The sequence below is a fragment of the Myotis myotis genome, unplaced genomic scaffold (assembly GCF_014108235.1).
Source record: "Myotis myotis isolate mMyoMyo1 unplaced genomic scaffold, mMyoMyo1.p scaffold_m19_p_3, whole genome shotgun sequence".
Lineage (NCBI taxonomy): Eukaryota > Metazoa > Chordata > Mammalia > Chiroptera > Vespertilionidae > Myotis > Myotis myotis.
In genome coordinates this window covers 8081710-8099671 of record NW_023416335.1, presented here as the reverse complement: position 1 = coordinate 8099671, position 17962 = coordinate 8081710, and the positions used below count along the sequence as shown (strand labels likewise).

General features: G+C 38.5%; 1 pseudogene; it reads right to left on the bottom strand.

The window, feature by feature from the left end:
* Nucleotides 1-16328: 16328 nt before the first annotated feature.
* Nucleotides 16329-16873, bottom strand: LOC118649753 (annotated as a pseudogene).
* Nucleotides 16874-17962: the final 1089 nt, after the last annotated feature.

The following is a 17962-nucleotide window of genomic DNA, read 5'->3' as shown; positions in this document are numbered from 1 at the left end:
TTCTCCAGAGACGGGAGGCGCAGCGTGAAGGGCAAGTTCCAATTCTCCGTGGTGACTGGGACGCCCCTGCTTCAGACACTGGAAGGGAGGGAGGTGAAAAATGGGTTGTCTTCTCCACAGCAATATAAGCAAATGATTTATCTTAATTATTTTTAGATTGCAATATGTTGCCTCATAGGTCAAATGTACATTAAAGAGCAATTAGCTGAAATGTCAGCATTAAACGATTCACTACTTAGCATTTCAGAAACTGAAGCAAAAAATAATGAATCCAAGTGTTTGGTGCACACCAATCTGAAAAGTTTCCCCAACAATATACTCTTCTTGCTGCTTGCAACCTGGAATAAAGTTTCCTGTCTTTAGTCCCATCCAGGAAATAGCAACTACAACAATAACAAAACAAAACGAAAATCCAGAAGACAGTCACAGAGTCAATAAATCAAGCCCATAAATAAGCCAAATCTGGCCTGCCCCCTTGGTTTTGTATATAAAGTTTTATTGGAACATAGCCACACCCATGTATCGACATACTATAAATGCTTTCAGGCACTCATGGCAGAGTGGAAGGGTTGCCACAGAGAACATATGGCCTGCAGGACCTAATATATTTACCATCTGGCCCTTTACAAAAAAAGTGTGCTGACCCCTGGTTTATGAAGTGTGCACCACTCTGCCAGGGGCACCCTTGATGCAGATGCCCAAGTACCACAGAGAGAAAGGACTATGTCGAGAGCCCCCTTGAGTATTGAACAGAGTACTGATCAGTGATCAAACCACCCAAGATGAGGGGCAGGAAAACATTGGAAGGATGTTTACATGACAGGGAACAGCGCTAGACCCTCACAGAGAGGCAGGAGTAGCTTCTGTTCCTATCAGCCACACCAGAAAACATCATAGGTCTAAGGCATTGGGTAGAATGTTCAGAGGGGTGTGGTATTAGTAGGGGAGGGGGATATTTTTAATTTATTTTCTTCTTGCAAAAGAAAAGATTAGTGAACCTAAATACAAAGAGGCAGAAACTATTGAAATTTAACCCCCTAAAAAAAGTGAAAAAGCATTAGCGAACTGTGGAACAACATCAAAAAGCCTAGTATATGTTCCATTGGTGTCGTTGAAGGGGGAGAGAAAAAGGGAGAAAATATTTTAAGAAATAATAGCCAGCCCTGGCTGGTGTGGCTCAATGGGTTGAGCATTAGCCCACGCACTGATAGGTCACCCATTGGTTCTATTCCCAGTCAGGGCACATGCTGGGGTTTTGGGTTTGATCCCCAGTGGTGGTCTTGCAGGAGGCAGCCGATAGATGCTTCTCTCATTGATGTTTCTCTCTCCCGTTCCCTTCCTCTCTCTGAAATCAATAAAAACATATTTTAAAAAAGGAATAGTAGAATGAATATATATATTGTAATATATTCATAGAATAAAATACAGTAATGAAAATGAACAATCTAAAATTATTCATAATATGTATGAATCTAACAAATATAATGAGCAAAAGAAGCCAGACCCACAAGGGTACATTCAATATGATCCAATTTATACAATAAATTTAAAAATAAAACATGATCTATAATTGAGAAATAAGGATAGTATTATGTTAAGAATGAGACGTATTTAGAAAGAAACAGAGCAGTTTCTCAGATGCTGTTACTGTGACTCGATGTGGGGCCTGGATACTACTGTGAAAATTCATCAACTCTACACACTCAGAAAATGGGCACTTCTTCTATGTACTTTAATAAAGTGTTTTTAAATAAAAACACATAAATAAATGTACTTACTAATTTCTACAAAAATTCCCACACGGACTAGATATGACTGTGTAGGCACAGCCTCGTTCCCCAGCATGTGCACTTACAACCCCACTATTCGCTGGTAAAGTTCATTAGGAGTCACTGTACAAAGGCAACCCCCGAGGCTTTTATGTACTGACACCAGAATGTCGTGCCTTCCTCCTGGCTCTTTATTATTTGATAAAAGTCTCTCCCAATTTCTCCTTTCCCCAAAAATGTTTTCTTGTGTCAGGGCATTTCTTTTTTTTTGTAATAAGATACTCTTTTTAAATTCTTACAGTTTTTATTGGGGGTGGCTACAAAAATTTGTGTTTTTTATTTTTATTTTTCAGTTTACTTTCAATATTATTTTGAAAGTAATAACTGGCAGTTTACTTTCAATATTATTTTGTGTTGGTTTCCTGTGCACAGCCCAGTGGTTAGACAATCACATACTTTATCCCAGGACCCACCTGGCACCATACGGAGTTATTACAATATCATTAACCATACTCTCATGCTGTACTTTCTTTTCCGAGTGTCTATTTTGTAACTGCCAATTTGTACTTCTTGACCCCTTCACCTTTTTCACCCAGTCCCCTGACTCCCCTGCCCTCTGGCAACCATCAGTCTTTTATAAGTGGAATCTAAAGAACAAAATAAATGAGCAAACAATTTAGTCATTCAAAATAAATGAACAAAAATAGACTCATAAATAAAATTCTTACTGTTCTAAAGGAAATCACAGTCCATGACCAAATTTGTTGTAGAATATCTAAAAAGCAAATGGCAACACCAAGATGAATTTTTCTCCAAAGTAGTTTAACGAAGTCATTTTGCCTGGTGCTGTAAGCCTCAACTGAAAGTCTCTAACCTAAAATCATCTATCGGTAGCATCACAAAAGGCTTTCGTTATCTCACTTGGGGTTGGCTTCTGCTAGAATTTATTGGCACTCTGCCAGAAATTCCTCATATCAGGAATATATAACCCTTTACAGGGTCAAGTTCAATTCTTCATTTGTGTGTAACAATATAATTAAACCTGCAATGCTTGCAGTCTGCAGCCAGTTAAAACAATCTATATAAATAAAAGCCAATTGACCGGAATGATAGAATGACCAGAAAGACCCATCACTATGACGCACACTATGGCAGCCTACCAGCCTGATCGGGGCCCTGATTGGCCCCCACAACCTCCTGTGGCTTCTCCCCCTGGGCAGCCCCACCCCCGATTGCCCCACATTGGGGCTGACCAACCTGACCCCACTTGTGCATGAATTCGTGCAGTGGGCCTCTAGTCCTATATAATAAAAGCCTAATTTGCTAAGTTTCTGGTCAACCTGTTGGCCATTCAACCAAACAAAGTGTAATATGCTAATGATATGCTAAGGCCACTCAACTGCTCGCTGTGACGTGCACTGACCACCATGGGGCAAACACTCCAATTGGTAGGTTAGCTTGCTGCTGGGGTCCAGCCAATTGGGACTGAATGAGATGGGCTGGACATGCCCTGGAGCCCTCTCATGGTCCCATCCTGGCTGGCCAACCTCCTGTGTCTCTCCCCGGCCCCAATTGTGCACCAGTGAGGTCTCTCAGCCTGGCCTGCGCCCTCTCTCAATCCGGGACCCTTCGGGGAGGTCGGAGAGCCAGTTTAGGCCCAATCCCACAGGGGGAGTGCCTCTCAGCCAGAAGCCGGGCTCATGGCTGGCAAGCGCAGCGGTGGTGGCGGGAGCCTCTCCAGCCTCTGAGGCAGTGCTAAGGATGTCTGACTGATGGCTTAGGTCCACCCCCCCCCAGACCTAAGCCATCAGTTGGACATCCCCTGAGGGCTCCTGGACTGTGAAAGAGTGCAGGCTTGGCTGAGGGAACCCCCCCAAATGTACAAATTTTGTGCACTGGGCCTCTAGTTGTATGTATAAACCTAAAAAGATATTCGCACACAAAAGCTGTCCTGTAGATACAACCATGTCCTTGTCTGAACATTTCATACATTTCAAAGCACTGCACTGCATCTTTCATTGAAAATGTGTCTGTGCTTCCAGAAAAACAGATACACAGAAGTAGCCTCAGCCTTAAGGAATGCAAGGGCAATTTTTCCTTACAGCACTCCTGAAGCCTTGTTTCTTCTGGTGGTAATGTTCTGGGGTGGAACCAAATGAAAATAAGTGGAAGGGTGACTAGACTGCATTCTGTACTGTGGAATCTGCATTCTATTAGCAGGGTCATCGGCAGCATTTTTGTAATTAAGACTCTATTGATCCATCTCTCTTTCTTCCAAAGCCGAGGAAGATTATTTACCAGGTCATAAATTTAAAGGTCATCAGATCTAAGACTGTGCAAATAAGCAGAGAACAGCCAGAAATCCTCACAAAACAAGCCCACAAGCGAGCAAAATGCAAGAATGAGTACTGAGGATGCATTCCATATTTATACCTTCATCGCTACATAAAAATGCTTTCTTACATCCCAATTCAAGTTAGTGCTGACACAGTTGAAAGACCATCTCTGTGAATATCTATAATAATAAAAGCGTACTAAGCTAATTAGACTGAAGGACCTTCTGGACAACATTCCAGATGACCTTCCAGACGAAGCCAGGGTTGTGAGGGCTGGGGTAGCAGCCCAGGCTGCCGCCTTGGCCCTCGGAGCCCCTTGCACGAATTTCGTGCATCAGGCCTCTAGTGTAAGTAGAATGAACAAACACCAGTTGTCCATCACTGTGTAATCTGTGTTACTTTTTTTTCATTTCAGTACAGAAATTGTAGCTTGAGAACAGAATGTCAAAATCATAGCTCTTCCCCATTGCTGCTACAGAGATGAATCTTTGGAAAATCCATTTTTTAATCTGTCTCCTGTTAGCAGGCTCATTAGCAGATTTTATAAACAGCAGTTATACGCTTTTTTACCAGTTCCTTTTTTTCCTGTGTGGAAAAGGATCATTTATCCATGTCCTCAATTTTCAAGTGTTCCAATGTCAAGCCTAAAAGTCAAGCCTCATTTGAAAGATAGGACACACATTGTAAAATCTTTCCTATGCTTCAAACGTTTAGTTATCCCTCGAACTGAAGCCAAAAGCCTATGAAACTGTAGCGCAGTCTTTAACACGGGACACTTCATAAGACGGGAGAAAATGCAAATTGCAAGGGTTAGGTCATTTGTTGAGTGTTTGTGAGTTATTTTTTTAACATTAGGAAAACAGGTTGGACAATCTTCCAGAAAATGTCCTTTGGAAACAAGTGTAAGTAAGCCTAAAGGAAACTAAGGTTTCTAGGTCTCAACTCATCCCAATGAATCACAACTTAAAATGCATTTTCCTTGTGTGTCTACCTGTGAGTTTGTACTAAAATACAATAAAAAGCAACCTTTTTAAAAAATATATTTTATTGATTTTTTACAGAGAGGAAGGGAGAAGGATAGAGAGTTAGAAACATCGATGGGAGAGAAACATCGATCAGCTGCCTCCTGCACACCTCCTACTGAGGATGTGCCTGCAACCAAGGTACATGCCCTTGACTGGAATCGAACCTGGGACCTTTCAGTCCGCAGGCTGATGCTCTATCCACTGAGCCAAACCGGTTAGGGCTAAAAAGCAATCTTGATTGACATTCTGCCTGATTCATCTCAGGAAAAATTAGTCTTAGAAAATATGACAAATAATATTTTCTCTTTGGAACATACTCATTTGGTCTTAACAAATTAATTACATTGAAATGTAGTATTCTTATATTTTTAAGAATGAGGGCCTATTTTGCAAAGAATAACTATTTTATACAATTGAATCATCTTGTATTGTAACACAAGATAATTGTAAACAAATGTAAGACATATCAAACATATTTATTTCCAAGTTCAGACAATGGGACAATTTATCCAGCTTCTTTAAAGTGAGCTGCCAGCTTTCAATGAATTGTGAGGCTTTTGTTGTTGTTGTTGTTGTTGTTGTTTGAAGTAAGAGGACACAAAGATCATTTTTAATGTTATACTTAGTGCCTTGTTCCCTGCAAATAAAATCTTCCTCTCTCTCTCTTTTCTCTGGTGTCCAGCTTTTCTTTAGTCTTCCTCTGTGAAGTGGTTGCTTTATGAAACCAAGTAAAAAAACACAAGGCCTCCTTGAAGTATTGAACTTCCTTCTGGCAGATTTCCTTTGTTCTACATAGGACAGTCCATTCTCATCCCTCGTTAAGTCTAATAAACTCAGACAGGTGGCTAGCTGCTGCTCAAAGGATTTGCTTTCAAAATATAACAAAACCTGTGTCTACATATATCAAATAAAGTACAGAATTAAGTTACTTTTTGTTGAACTCAATTAGTTGGGACAGGGGGACAGGGGCAACCTCAACTATTTAGGGGAAGAAAAAAATATTTTCTTTAATAAGCAATGAGATGGCTTAAAAAAAAAAAAAAAGATTTGGCTTGAATTATCTAGACCAAGGTCAGCAAACTAAAACTCACAGGTCAAATAAGACTCACTGTCTGTTTTTCTAAATAAAGTTTTATTGGCACAGGATACAGTCATTCATTTACATATTATCTAAAGCTGCTTTCACGCTACCATAGCATAGTTAAGAAGTTGTAGTTCTGACAGACACAACATAACCCTCAAATTCTCAATATTACCATCTGGACTTTTACAGAAAACATTTGTCAATTCCTAATCCAGATAAATATCTCAATTTTTACTTCCTTCTTGCCTCCATAAAAATAGTCAAAAGACCTGTAAAAACAACCATTTGAGCAACCCAAACTAACTGTTATGTTTTTTGTTGAATTTCTATGAATCTTTATTTTAAAGAACATGCAGAAGCAAATTATTTTAATCAGGACTTATTTTCATATGCAGGTATATCTGTGGATGCCAGTTCTGTGATAGCCTCCAAGGGCACAGGAAAACATTCTTCCTGCAAATTGCATCTTACTCAGTTAAAGGCGTTTGAGGGTTTGCTATGTGTGGTTTTCTCTTTAATTGCTGCAGGGGTTTGAATTGAAGGTGAATTAAAATTTAAAATCCTGATCATTTCACAAACTTGTCATTATGCATGCTATAGGCAAGTTAGATTTAGTTATGCCAATGATTGCAAAAAAGATACATTATTGCTGCATTATAATGCATAAACAGGTTTTATGTTCTTCAGCACGATATTAGAAACTCAAATTTATGGAGTCACAGAGCTATGAACACCATCCAGTTTTTAAATAAGAAGGCATTTGGTGATTTATATCACACACAAAGAGCTTTCCTTGTCAAGGTGTTTGCTCATCCATGGCATATAATTTGGATAAATAATACACACCTTTGATGGGGTCATTAGCAATTATTTGTATTCATGGTTTTTTAAAAAGTGTTTTCTTGTTGTTGTGACACTTACCTACTCTCTGTCAGCAAGTCTTGGTTACTCCGAAAATCCATTTCAACAGTTTTTACATCAAAACTTTTAGAATTAAAATATGTATATGCAGATTTATGCATTGTGCACCAACAGCTGTTAACATTATAATAAGACACACACCAGGAGCTTCAAGACTCCTTGTGAAAAAAAACACAACTTCATCCGGAGCTGATCTAATGTGTAAATTTAATGACCAGTTTACAGGAATACAGAGAGCAAAGGAAATTGTTATAGTATGCTATGGGGCTGCACCCCCCAAACCAGAATGGGAGAACTCTATAGATTAATAACCCAGTGTCCTAACCAAATATATTTCAAGGAAAACTAGCGAGGTGATTTGGAGTCTACAGATTAATAAAGACTTAAACATAGTAAGCAGTTGCAACGTAATTACCTTATTTGGGTCCAGACTCAAGCAAATAGTTAAAAATCTACAGGTGCTCCTCTATTTACAAGAGTTATACCCCCATAAACCCATCGGGAGTTGAAAAATATCCTAAGTTAAAAATGCACCAAATACACCTAACCGACCAAAAGTCATAGCTTTGCCTAGCCTACCTTACAGAACACTTACATTAGCCTACAGTGGGGCAAAAAATCATCTAGTGCAAAGCCTATCTAGATATATAAAAGCCTAAGCAACTGTTCGACTGGTAGCTATGATGTGCACTGACCACCAGGGGGCAGATGCTTAACGCACAAGCATGGAAACATGGAACAGACTGATGAATCTCAGAGGGAAGCAGGGAGGGGGGAGGGCAGGAAGAGATTAACCAAAGATCTTAAATGCATACTAGAGGCCTGGTGCATGGATTCGTGCACCAGTGGGGTCCCTCGGCCTGGCCTGTGGGAATCTGGCTGAAACTGGCGGTCCGACATCCCTTGAGGGGTCCCGGATTGCAAGAGGGTGCAGGCCAGGTTGAGGGAGGGAGCCCACTGGTGCAAGAATCTGTGCACTGGGCCTCTAGTTTTATAATAAAGCTTTGAATATCTCATGTAATCTATTATGTGTATCACTTTTGTACCATCAGAAAGTCAAAAAATCCTAAGTTGAACCATCATAAGTCAGGAACCTTCTGTACTTATGACATTTAAGAGATATTTAGAAATTTGAGCCCTGGCTAAATATATAATCAAAGAACTATTGTTAATTTTTAAATGCTCTAAAGGTATTATGGTTTTTAAAAATAGAATTCATATTTTTAAAGACTCATTTTGAAATGTTGTGGGTGAAATAATGTGGTGTTTAGGATTTGCTTCAGAATAATAAAGGGATCCTGACTGTGGCAGCTCAGTGAATTGAGCATTGTCCCATGAACCAAGAGGCCCTGGGTTCAATTCCCAGTCAGGACACATGCCCAGGTTGCGGGCTCAATCCCCAGTTGGGGGCATGCAGGAGGCAGTCAATCAACGAGTCTCTCTCACCATTGATGTTTCTATGTCTCCCTTCCTCTATGAAATCAAAAATATATTTTAAAAAATAATAAAGGGAGAAATATTAAAATTCAAAAAGTAATAAGAGAAGAGGTAAGAGAAAACAAGATTATGATGAGATCATAAATGTTGACACTGGATAATGAGTAGATTGGGATTTATTATGCTGTATCTGCTTTTGTATATATTTAAAATGTCCATAATAAAAAGTTAAAAGTGTATGCAGGGTATAATATAAAATAAGGTACCTCTTTTACTGATTATTGGTGATTAATAAATGTAACAGACATAAGTAATTTGTTTATGTATAGAATTAATTCTGGTACTAGCTTCAAGAAAAATAATTCACTATCTGGTTAGCAGAAATACACAGATTTTTTAAAAATCTAAAGTTTGTGTAATAAAGTTCAATAAGTATAGGATTTGTGTTTATCTGCTTTATTTTAGTACTAGAGGCCCGGTGCATGAAATTCGTGCACGGGTGGGGGTGGTTCCCTCAGCTCGGCCTGCACCCTCTCACAGTCCGGGATCCCTCTGGGGATGTCTGACTGATGGCTTAGGCCCGCTCCCTCCTTCTGGCTGAGCGGCACTCCCCCTGTGGGAGTGCACTGACCACCAGAGGGCAGCTCCTGTGTTGAGCATCTGTCCCCAGGTGGTCAGTGTGCATCATAGCGACCGGTTGTTCTGTTGTTCAGTCGATTTGCATATTAGCCTTTTATTATATAGGATGATTTGCATTTTGTTCTTAAAACTCAAAATTCTTCCCACAAGTCTCCATACATTTTATTGAAATAACACACTTATTCTGGGTCCACTGTGTGTAAGGTAGGTCAGACCAAGTTCAGCAGCACTGAGCTTCATGTCTTTCTTCTCGATTTTCTTCTACCCAAGGGCTAGGATTTCTCTGCTGGAGGTTTATGCAGAAAACACCAACAGAGAGCACTCCTGTAGCTCTGTTCCCCACTTTCATTTCCTTCTCAAACCCACCATCCCCACCACCACCTCCATCACCCTCACCACCACCACCACCACCACCACCACCACCACCACAACCACCATCATCACGATCACCACCACTACCACAATCACCTATACCACCACAATCACCTACACCACCACCACACCCTCCTCTTTCAGTCTGCTTGTTAAAACATACCTACTATGTGAATCATAGACTCTGTCCTCCACAAAGCCTGCCCCCAACATGCCATGCTGTTTCTCATCTCCCTGAAGGCCCAGATCATTATCTCTCTCTCCCAAGATTACAATACACACACACACACACACACACACACACACACACACACACACTGCAAGCACGCCAGGTCTGCTTCACAGATACATAATAATCCTTGAATATCTAGCTCAGAAGTAGCACCCTTTAGTCCAGGAAATCTTTGCTGTCATCCACACACATCACTTCCTATGCTGCTGATATGTCACAGGGTAGGAAGTGATGGTAATTTATTTGTTAAATGTCAGCCTGCGTGTTTTTGAGTTCCTTTGGTCCCAGCAGCTGTATTTATCTGTATATCTCTAGCCTGAAGTGCAGTGTGTAGTACACAGTAAACTGCAGGGAGTGTTTGTTAAATGAATAAGTGAATAATTTGAATGCTGCAGTTTATCTAGTAAACCCTTGACTAACACCTTCCATAATACTTCCATCAATTATTTAATCAATGTTTACTTAGCATTTTGTGTGAGGCACCATGCCAGGCACTATTTGTGTTACTAAACTAAACCAAGTATGGTAAATGGCTGTGCTTTGGGAGAGAAGATAACTAATGTGCACATGTCACTGTAGGCAAAATGCAAAGCACAAAACCCTACAAGTCCCATAAACAATGGAAGCAAATTTTTGTACAAATTAGAAAAGATATAGGGAGATGGGAAGTATTGAATCAAACGAATTGTTACAAAGCTATAGAATAAGGTCCACATTTTGAATAAACCTTTTACGACCTTTTCAATGAATGTTCAAAATATCTTTCTTATAGCTTAGAAATATAAAAGTGAAGGAATGCTAATGATGATGTAATCACCTGCCTTACTTTAAAAAGAAAGAAGCAGAATTAGAGCTCAGAGCAGCTTTCTGCCACTCTATAGCCCTTTCCATAATGAAAAATTAATTCTGTATGTTGCTATTCGATTGGTGGTCACTCTAGACACAGACCCTAAAATGTAGATAGAAAAAAAATGGAAGATAAATTTTTGCCTCTATCTAGGACTATATAGAATTATTGTAAATCCATCCAAAATTTGTTTTGCTGTATTGCTATCTTTTAAGTATTATTTATGGATAAAAATTGAGATGGATACTAAATTATGTATGACTTAACTCTGACAATAAAATAACTTAAAGAAGTTATTTGAAGCACGGATAATGTGTAATGTTTTATTTGTTTCACTATGGCTTTTTAAGCATTAAGTATTATCTTATTGACAGAAGATAATGTATGATTATCTATAATACAACTTGGCATCGTTTGTATTGGTAAATAAAATGGATGTAAGTAGAATTCATTCACTCACTCAAAGCTATTGTTTAGTTCTTTCCATGTAGAAGGCATAAACAAAATAATCTTTTTCTATTTTTAATACCTATGTAAGAATTGAGATTGGATAACCCCTTCTGCCTGTTACATTTTCTATTTGAAAAATCACACTATTTACCCCGACTTTATAGATTCATTCTACTTTTTTCATATCAAAGTTTTCTTCCATAACTAGCATTTGGCAAAACTATGCTTTTTATCTGTTTCACTGTGCATTACGCTAAGCAGCTAGGTGGAAAAAAGATCTAATGTCACCTTAATGGAACTTTTGAAACTAAAAAAATCCCCATTTATCTCCCTGCAGATGGTTAGATTTTCCAAGTGATCCTCTTCTGATGAAAACTATAGAGTAAAACATATCCCCAATTCATCAGAAACCTCAACTCAAAATAAACCTTGAGCTGCAATCTTCCAACTCTGTTTTATTCTCATTCAGATGATTATTTAAAATTTGGAAGAATGTGTTAAAAACTTCTCTTACGTTTGTGGCTTGAGTCACATCCAGACTTAAGCAACATCATTTATAAATCACATCTTAAATGAGATGACATGAGAACCACAAGACAAAAGAGATCTGATAGTCTTCTTTCTTGGAGTTTGACCCATGTGTGTGACTATCTTCAGCATAAATATGACGGTTCTAAAGCCAGGTACAGGGAGGGTAAATGTTGTTTAGAGATAATGATCAAGTAAAGGCCTGGGGAGGGGGCAGGAGCAGGGTGGAGGGGGTTCACGGGAGGGGAAAAAGGGGATATCTGTAATACTTTGAACAATAATGATAATTTTTTTAAAAAGAAAATGGTCAAAAAAATAATAAAATAAAATAAAAAGATAATGGTCAAATGGAAATTTGACAGGTGGTGACTTATCTCCTATTTTATGTGAAAAATCATGCCATAGTTTTGAAAGCCTTTCTAATCTCTGTTGCCAGTGTGTTCCCTTTCAGAGAAATCTGGAAGTATTACAACTCAATTATAGATTTTGTCTACAGTTGTGGTTGCCAAACTTTGAATTTCATAGATCAATAAAATGTCAAATGTACATTTGGGAATTAATGTAGAGTTACCAACCTTAAAAGCTTTTGTCAGGTTAAAATGTTTTTACAAAGAAAAGAAAAATTATTATAACAATGATCATATTAGAAAAAAAAAGAAGAAGAAAAAAAAAAGAAAGTTCTAACCAAAATAATGAGGAGGGCACAAAATCAGAATAAAGAACAGGCTTTCAAGATGAAAAAAATAATGACTTTATTTAAAGTCCACCGTATGATACTAACTTTGCTCACTTCAGAACAGACTGGTGGGGGAAAATGGGAGTAAAAAATATATATTTTTAAAGAAGAACAGTCTGATGAAGTCTTCGATTCGTTAAGTAATTTGGAACCACTGGTGGAGGAGAGGGAAAACCAAAAGGACTCCAGGAAATTTTAATAGAGTACAAAAGTGGGCAAAGAAGAGAGTGAGCAAAGGCCATCTCCTTTTTGAAAAGGCTCATTGCCTCCCATGAAGAGCTAGTTTCTTGTTTACATGTCTCCCCCATTGGTACAAAGCTTAAAAACTAGCACCACCAACTCCATGGTCTAAGGAAATCCTCATGCTCAGCCTGAAGCTTTAAAGGAGCTGCAGAAATTCCTGTGCATATTGTAATATCTATTCTAAAATGTTGTTCATTTTCTTGGCAAGTAATAAAACAGAGTGTAAGATATTTTGAGCTTAGTAATGCTGTAGCGTTCTTCGAAAGGCTCCTAAGAAAGAGTTTTAAAAGGACTTTCCTAAGATATATTTGAGAAGGAAACTGCTGGCTCTACATAATACTTGACTTCTGAGCATTAGTTCTTGTCCTCAGGTAAACCCAGGTCTCCCCAGCTGATATTCTTTCAACATCTGCAGGTTCACTGTCAATATCAAGAGGAGTCCTGACTTACAGATGCCTTAAAGCCAGATTGATACACTAAACAGAGACTCAGAGTGTGTTCTTTTTTTTTTTTTTTCATTAAAAAAGTATGATTATAAATATTCCTTAATAATACTGAAAATAGTTCAGAAATTTACCCTTAGGATTTAAGTCCAAAGGCTACTTTAATGTTGGCCATCTAAGCCATTATATTAGTTGAAAAAAGAATAATAACAATTGTTACCCTAACAAAAAAAATATACCAAAAGAAAAATGAAAGTTGATGGCCTAGCATGATTGAAAAATGTTTAGAATCTATAGATAAGTCTCCCCATATGGTGTGTTTTTTTTAAGTTTGGAAAATTTCCCTCTTTCATTAGGTTGGTTTTCAGCAATGAACAGGGTTAGGAGAATAATATGGCTTCCATGGAGCCTTTCAAGGTGTCAAAACAAGGATAGTGAACACAGCCAAATGGACTCAGATGATAACATGACCAAAGTAACACAAAATTTGCATGTCGTATACACACACTATAGTCATATGTTGCTTATGAAAGAGAAAATTGTATGTACTTTATTAGTAAATTGTTGGTAGCTAATTCAATAAATAATTCTTAAATTTTGGAGAAGCATCGTGTATAAATGTTAAGTGTGTTAGTGAGAGATCAAAGTACTTCCGAGTTAATGATAGTGGCTAATGTGAAAGTCTCAAGAACTCTTGGCAGAAACAGTACCATTTAATATAGCACACTTTTTGTCCTTCACACCTCCCCTGTTAAGAAATAAATTATATTGCTAAAGAAAGTAGTTTGTGATATTAAATTAACAGATATAAGCCAAGCACTTCAATTGAAATGCCATCTTTGGAGTTATACCCTATATAAATTGTTATTGAAAGTTCAGAAAAATCAATTTTAACTTTGTGCAGGAACTAAAAGCAAAATAATCATGAAGTGTGTCAAGACATAAAGAAATCATAAGCCAAAGAATAGAAAAATATGGACTTTAGAGGGTAAAAACAATAAATCCTAGATACATTGGTCCAATTTCCATAGTAAATCAGCTTTTGATTATTTTACATTCTATATACTTTCTCCTATTATTAAAACAATAAATAACACCCAAGAAATGAAGCAAAACATGTACCTTAAGAAACCTAATTTTATCAAAAGAAAAGAAAATCTTTTTATTTTTGGAAATACAGGCAACAACTTGGTCCCACTGAGCAAGCAGTGCTTTCTGCTTAATGCTTGTAATTCACTTAGTCTTCAAAGAAGAATTTAATTGTTTTCTAAGAGAAATTAATGTTCCATTGATCCTCCCTTATTTTTCTACAAACAGATGCATGTGGAAGTCAAATGACAAGTTGAAGATTGGATTTAGTCATGCAAATCTGGACTCCCATATCTGAAAGTCAGTTTCTTCACCCAGACAGTCATCTACATCTCTTAAGGTTGATTTGAAGATTAAATGAGATAATGTATTTAAATGCTATCACATATTAAGCATTCAAAAAAGATCAATAGTGGTGGTAGCAGTAGGAAAAGTGGTGATATCAAAGTACATAAATCGGAACAAGGGAAAGTAACTGATTTAAACATTTCATGGCATTAGGCATGATAATCTCATTTATCATTCTCACAAATAGGACGGTGTTGCCAATGGTGTTCAAATAGTCTGTGCAGAAAGATATCCAGCAGCCCATCTTCATTAGGGATGTTCTACTAACAGGAATAGCTAAAGTCCGGTGGCCAACGCCTCTCCTACCTTTGAGAGTCACTGGCTGGCTCTGCCATCATTTGCTTCTTTAACTTCCATTTTTTCTAAGTTTCCAATATCACCCAACTTCTCTTTTGACCGATATCCTTGCATCTCTCCTCTTAGATATGTAAACATCCCCCAAGTCATTATAGCCTCACAAACCCAGAGGTCATTCCCTTTCTCCCTGTGATATGAGATGACTAATCAAGGAACTGACCTTAAATTTTAACTTTCTAGAGGGCAGCCTTTGTCTCTGCTGAAGGGGACATCACCAAGGACAGTAAAACAAGAATATCTGCAAAATACAATACTTATTACTTTTCACATTTTTTAAAAATATATTTTATTGATTTTTTACAGAGAGGAAGGGAGAGGGATAGAGAGTTGGAAACACCGATGAGAGAGAAACATCGATCAGCTGCCTCTTGCACACTCCCTACTGGGGATGTGCCCGCAACCAAGGTACATGCCCTTGACCGGAATAAAACCTGGGACCCTTGAGTCCACAGGCTGACGCTTTATCCACTGAGTCAAACTGGTTAGGGCTTCACATTTTTATATTAGTGTAGTGTGAACCCCAGTTTGAACCTAAATTATGTTAAACCTAGGATTTAACATGCCTGGGTATATCTGGAAGACATAGGTCAACCTGGCAGAGCCTTATGCTACATGACAGATGGGGAGGTTTCTTAAAATGTACTCATCTTAAGGGAAGACATACTCAAAATACACATGTTTAGTGAAAGCACAATGGGGTGGGTTGTAGAGGTGATTCTGAGCACAAGAAGGTTCTTTCTGTTCGAGTCCACCCATGCTTACGTTCTAGGAAAAGGTGCTGCAATCAAGCAGTGAATAAAACCTAAAAGAGCCATTTATTACAATCCCACTAAGAACAAAAGCACTATTAGCCAATCCTACTTTATCATTTCTGCAAGATTGTAGCTCAATTTGGAGTGTCGGAATGATGAACTTGGTGAACTAAGAAAGGCAGTGGGACCAACAGCTGCCAGAAGTTCAGGAGAGGCCTCCAGGCAGGGTCCCTGAGACAGAGCCAATTAGCAGAATTCATCACAACAAAAAGGAAGAACCATGCAGAAAAACGTTAAAACAACCCTGAGATTTCCCCACAGAGCATCCCTAGAGGAATCTCAAAACTGGGGGTAGAATCTGAGTTGTTTGGGACTTCCATGGAGGAAAGCTAGGACGTCAATGAAATTGTTTTGTTTCTGCTATGGTAACCTTGTGTTTACCCCCAGGCTGTTGTGAAACAGGTAAATATGGATTATGTTACCATATTTTTTCAGTTTTAAACAATAAACAGCTTTTTAAAAACGTTCTCTGTCCTTCATTTTTTTAAAAAAATTGTCCTTTGGACATAGTGAAGCAATTTTTTTGTTCGCTTGTTTAAATGCTTTCAATTTTTAGATAACTTACATGACATGCTTTTTCTTAAAAAACAATGCCCCCTCTCCAGATAAATCAAGGTCACAATGACTGAAGAGCTCAGGATGACATCAGTCCCAGGTGTCCTAGTCCTGGTGTGTGGATGACAAGCAGCAGCCAGAAATGATGACAGGTGACAGCTCCAAATGGAAACATTTTCCCATTTCTAAACCATCCTTAACAAAAGTCAATATGGAGATGACACCATCCTCACGGTGGTCCATCATAGCAACCATGCCATCTGGATGCATGTTTTCACCAACAGAGAATTGGTGGTTCTTGAGATTAGCAAGGATGGGCTCAATCTGTTCTGCAGCCCCGGTCACAAACCCTGTGATTGGGTTCATGTCACCTTTGACGTGCTTCTTGTAGGCTCCTTTTGTCAGGCTGGTTCCCTGCAAATGATGGTTCATGATGATATCACCACCAGTGATGACTGTGCTTTTGGGACCTTTGCCCTCTGGGCTTTCAGCGGAGGCATTCCCACCAAGAAGCGAGTCATCAGTGTTTCCCTGGTCCTACTGACCATCTTCCCCTCTACCTCCAGGCACAGCCCGCCTGCAATCTCCCAGATCTTGTAGATATTGGAGAACATCTCATCGTGGTTAGTGAGGTACTGGTAGATGACCATGATAGCGTCGCTGGAAGGAGACAGACAGGCACTGGTTCAGCAGGAGCCCCAAGGTGGGGGGAAGGGAAGGGGAAGTAGGTGGAAAGGAGATGGAACTTTTATTTGTTCTGTGAAGGAGGAATATTTTACAGTCCAACCAACACACCATTCTCCTCTCGAAACTACCATTTTCATACATCTCATTAAACTGGGCAGTGGTTAAGAGCATTGACGCTGGAAACAAAATGAGTTCAAATGGCAGCTGAAACTCAACTTTAAGACCCTGAACAAGTGCTGTGACTGCCTGTGTCACTCTGTCCCTGTTGCAAAGTAAATAATTGTCACTGCCTCATGGTGGTGTTGTGGGGGTTTAAATGATTAATACGTTTAAAGTACTTAGAAAAATACCAGGTGCCTACGTAAGCCTAGCTGAGTAAAAATTACTTAATAAATGACTAAATATCTATTCATCCCACAAATCTTTATTGAGTGCGCATATGAGCATAATAAGCACTTCTGATACTGGGGATATGGGCAAGAACAAAACACAAAATTACCTTCTTCAAGGAGCTTAAATTCTCAAAGCGCTCTAAACTATAATCAATAGCTAAATACTCCAAGGAACATAATTAAATGCTTTCCCACTATCAGGCATTCAGGGGTCATGGTTTATCATGTTACGCAAACCACTAGTCATGATGAAAATGTTTGCCTACATTTTGAACACTTTTTAGAATGAATATCCTAAAGTGAAAATATTGGGTCAAAAATTTTCAACATTATATTTTGAGGAATATTTGCCTGCTTTATCGAAGTCATTTAATTAGCATCTATAAAATGGAAATATGTATAAATGTACCTCACAATACAGTTAAATAAAGTTTAGTGAAAGCATGGTAAGACCACATTGGAAACTGGATAAAATGACAACTGCTAACATTCTGGCTCTGACTGTGTTAATAACCACTTTGAGCTTTGGGAAGATAGAAATAACCTTAGCCTACTGTGCTAAGGCAATATATTATATCCAAAAAATAGCTCTGTGTGGCAAAATCTTTTTTGGAGAGTAGACTTCATGCAGAAATTATGAGTTTGATGTGATTAGAGAAA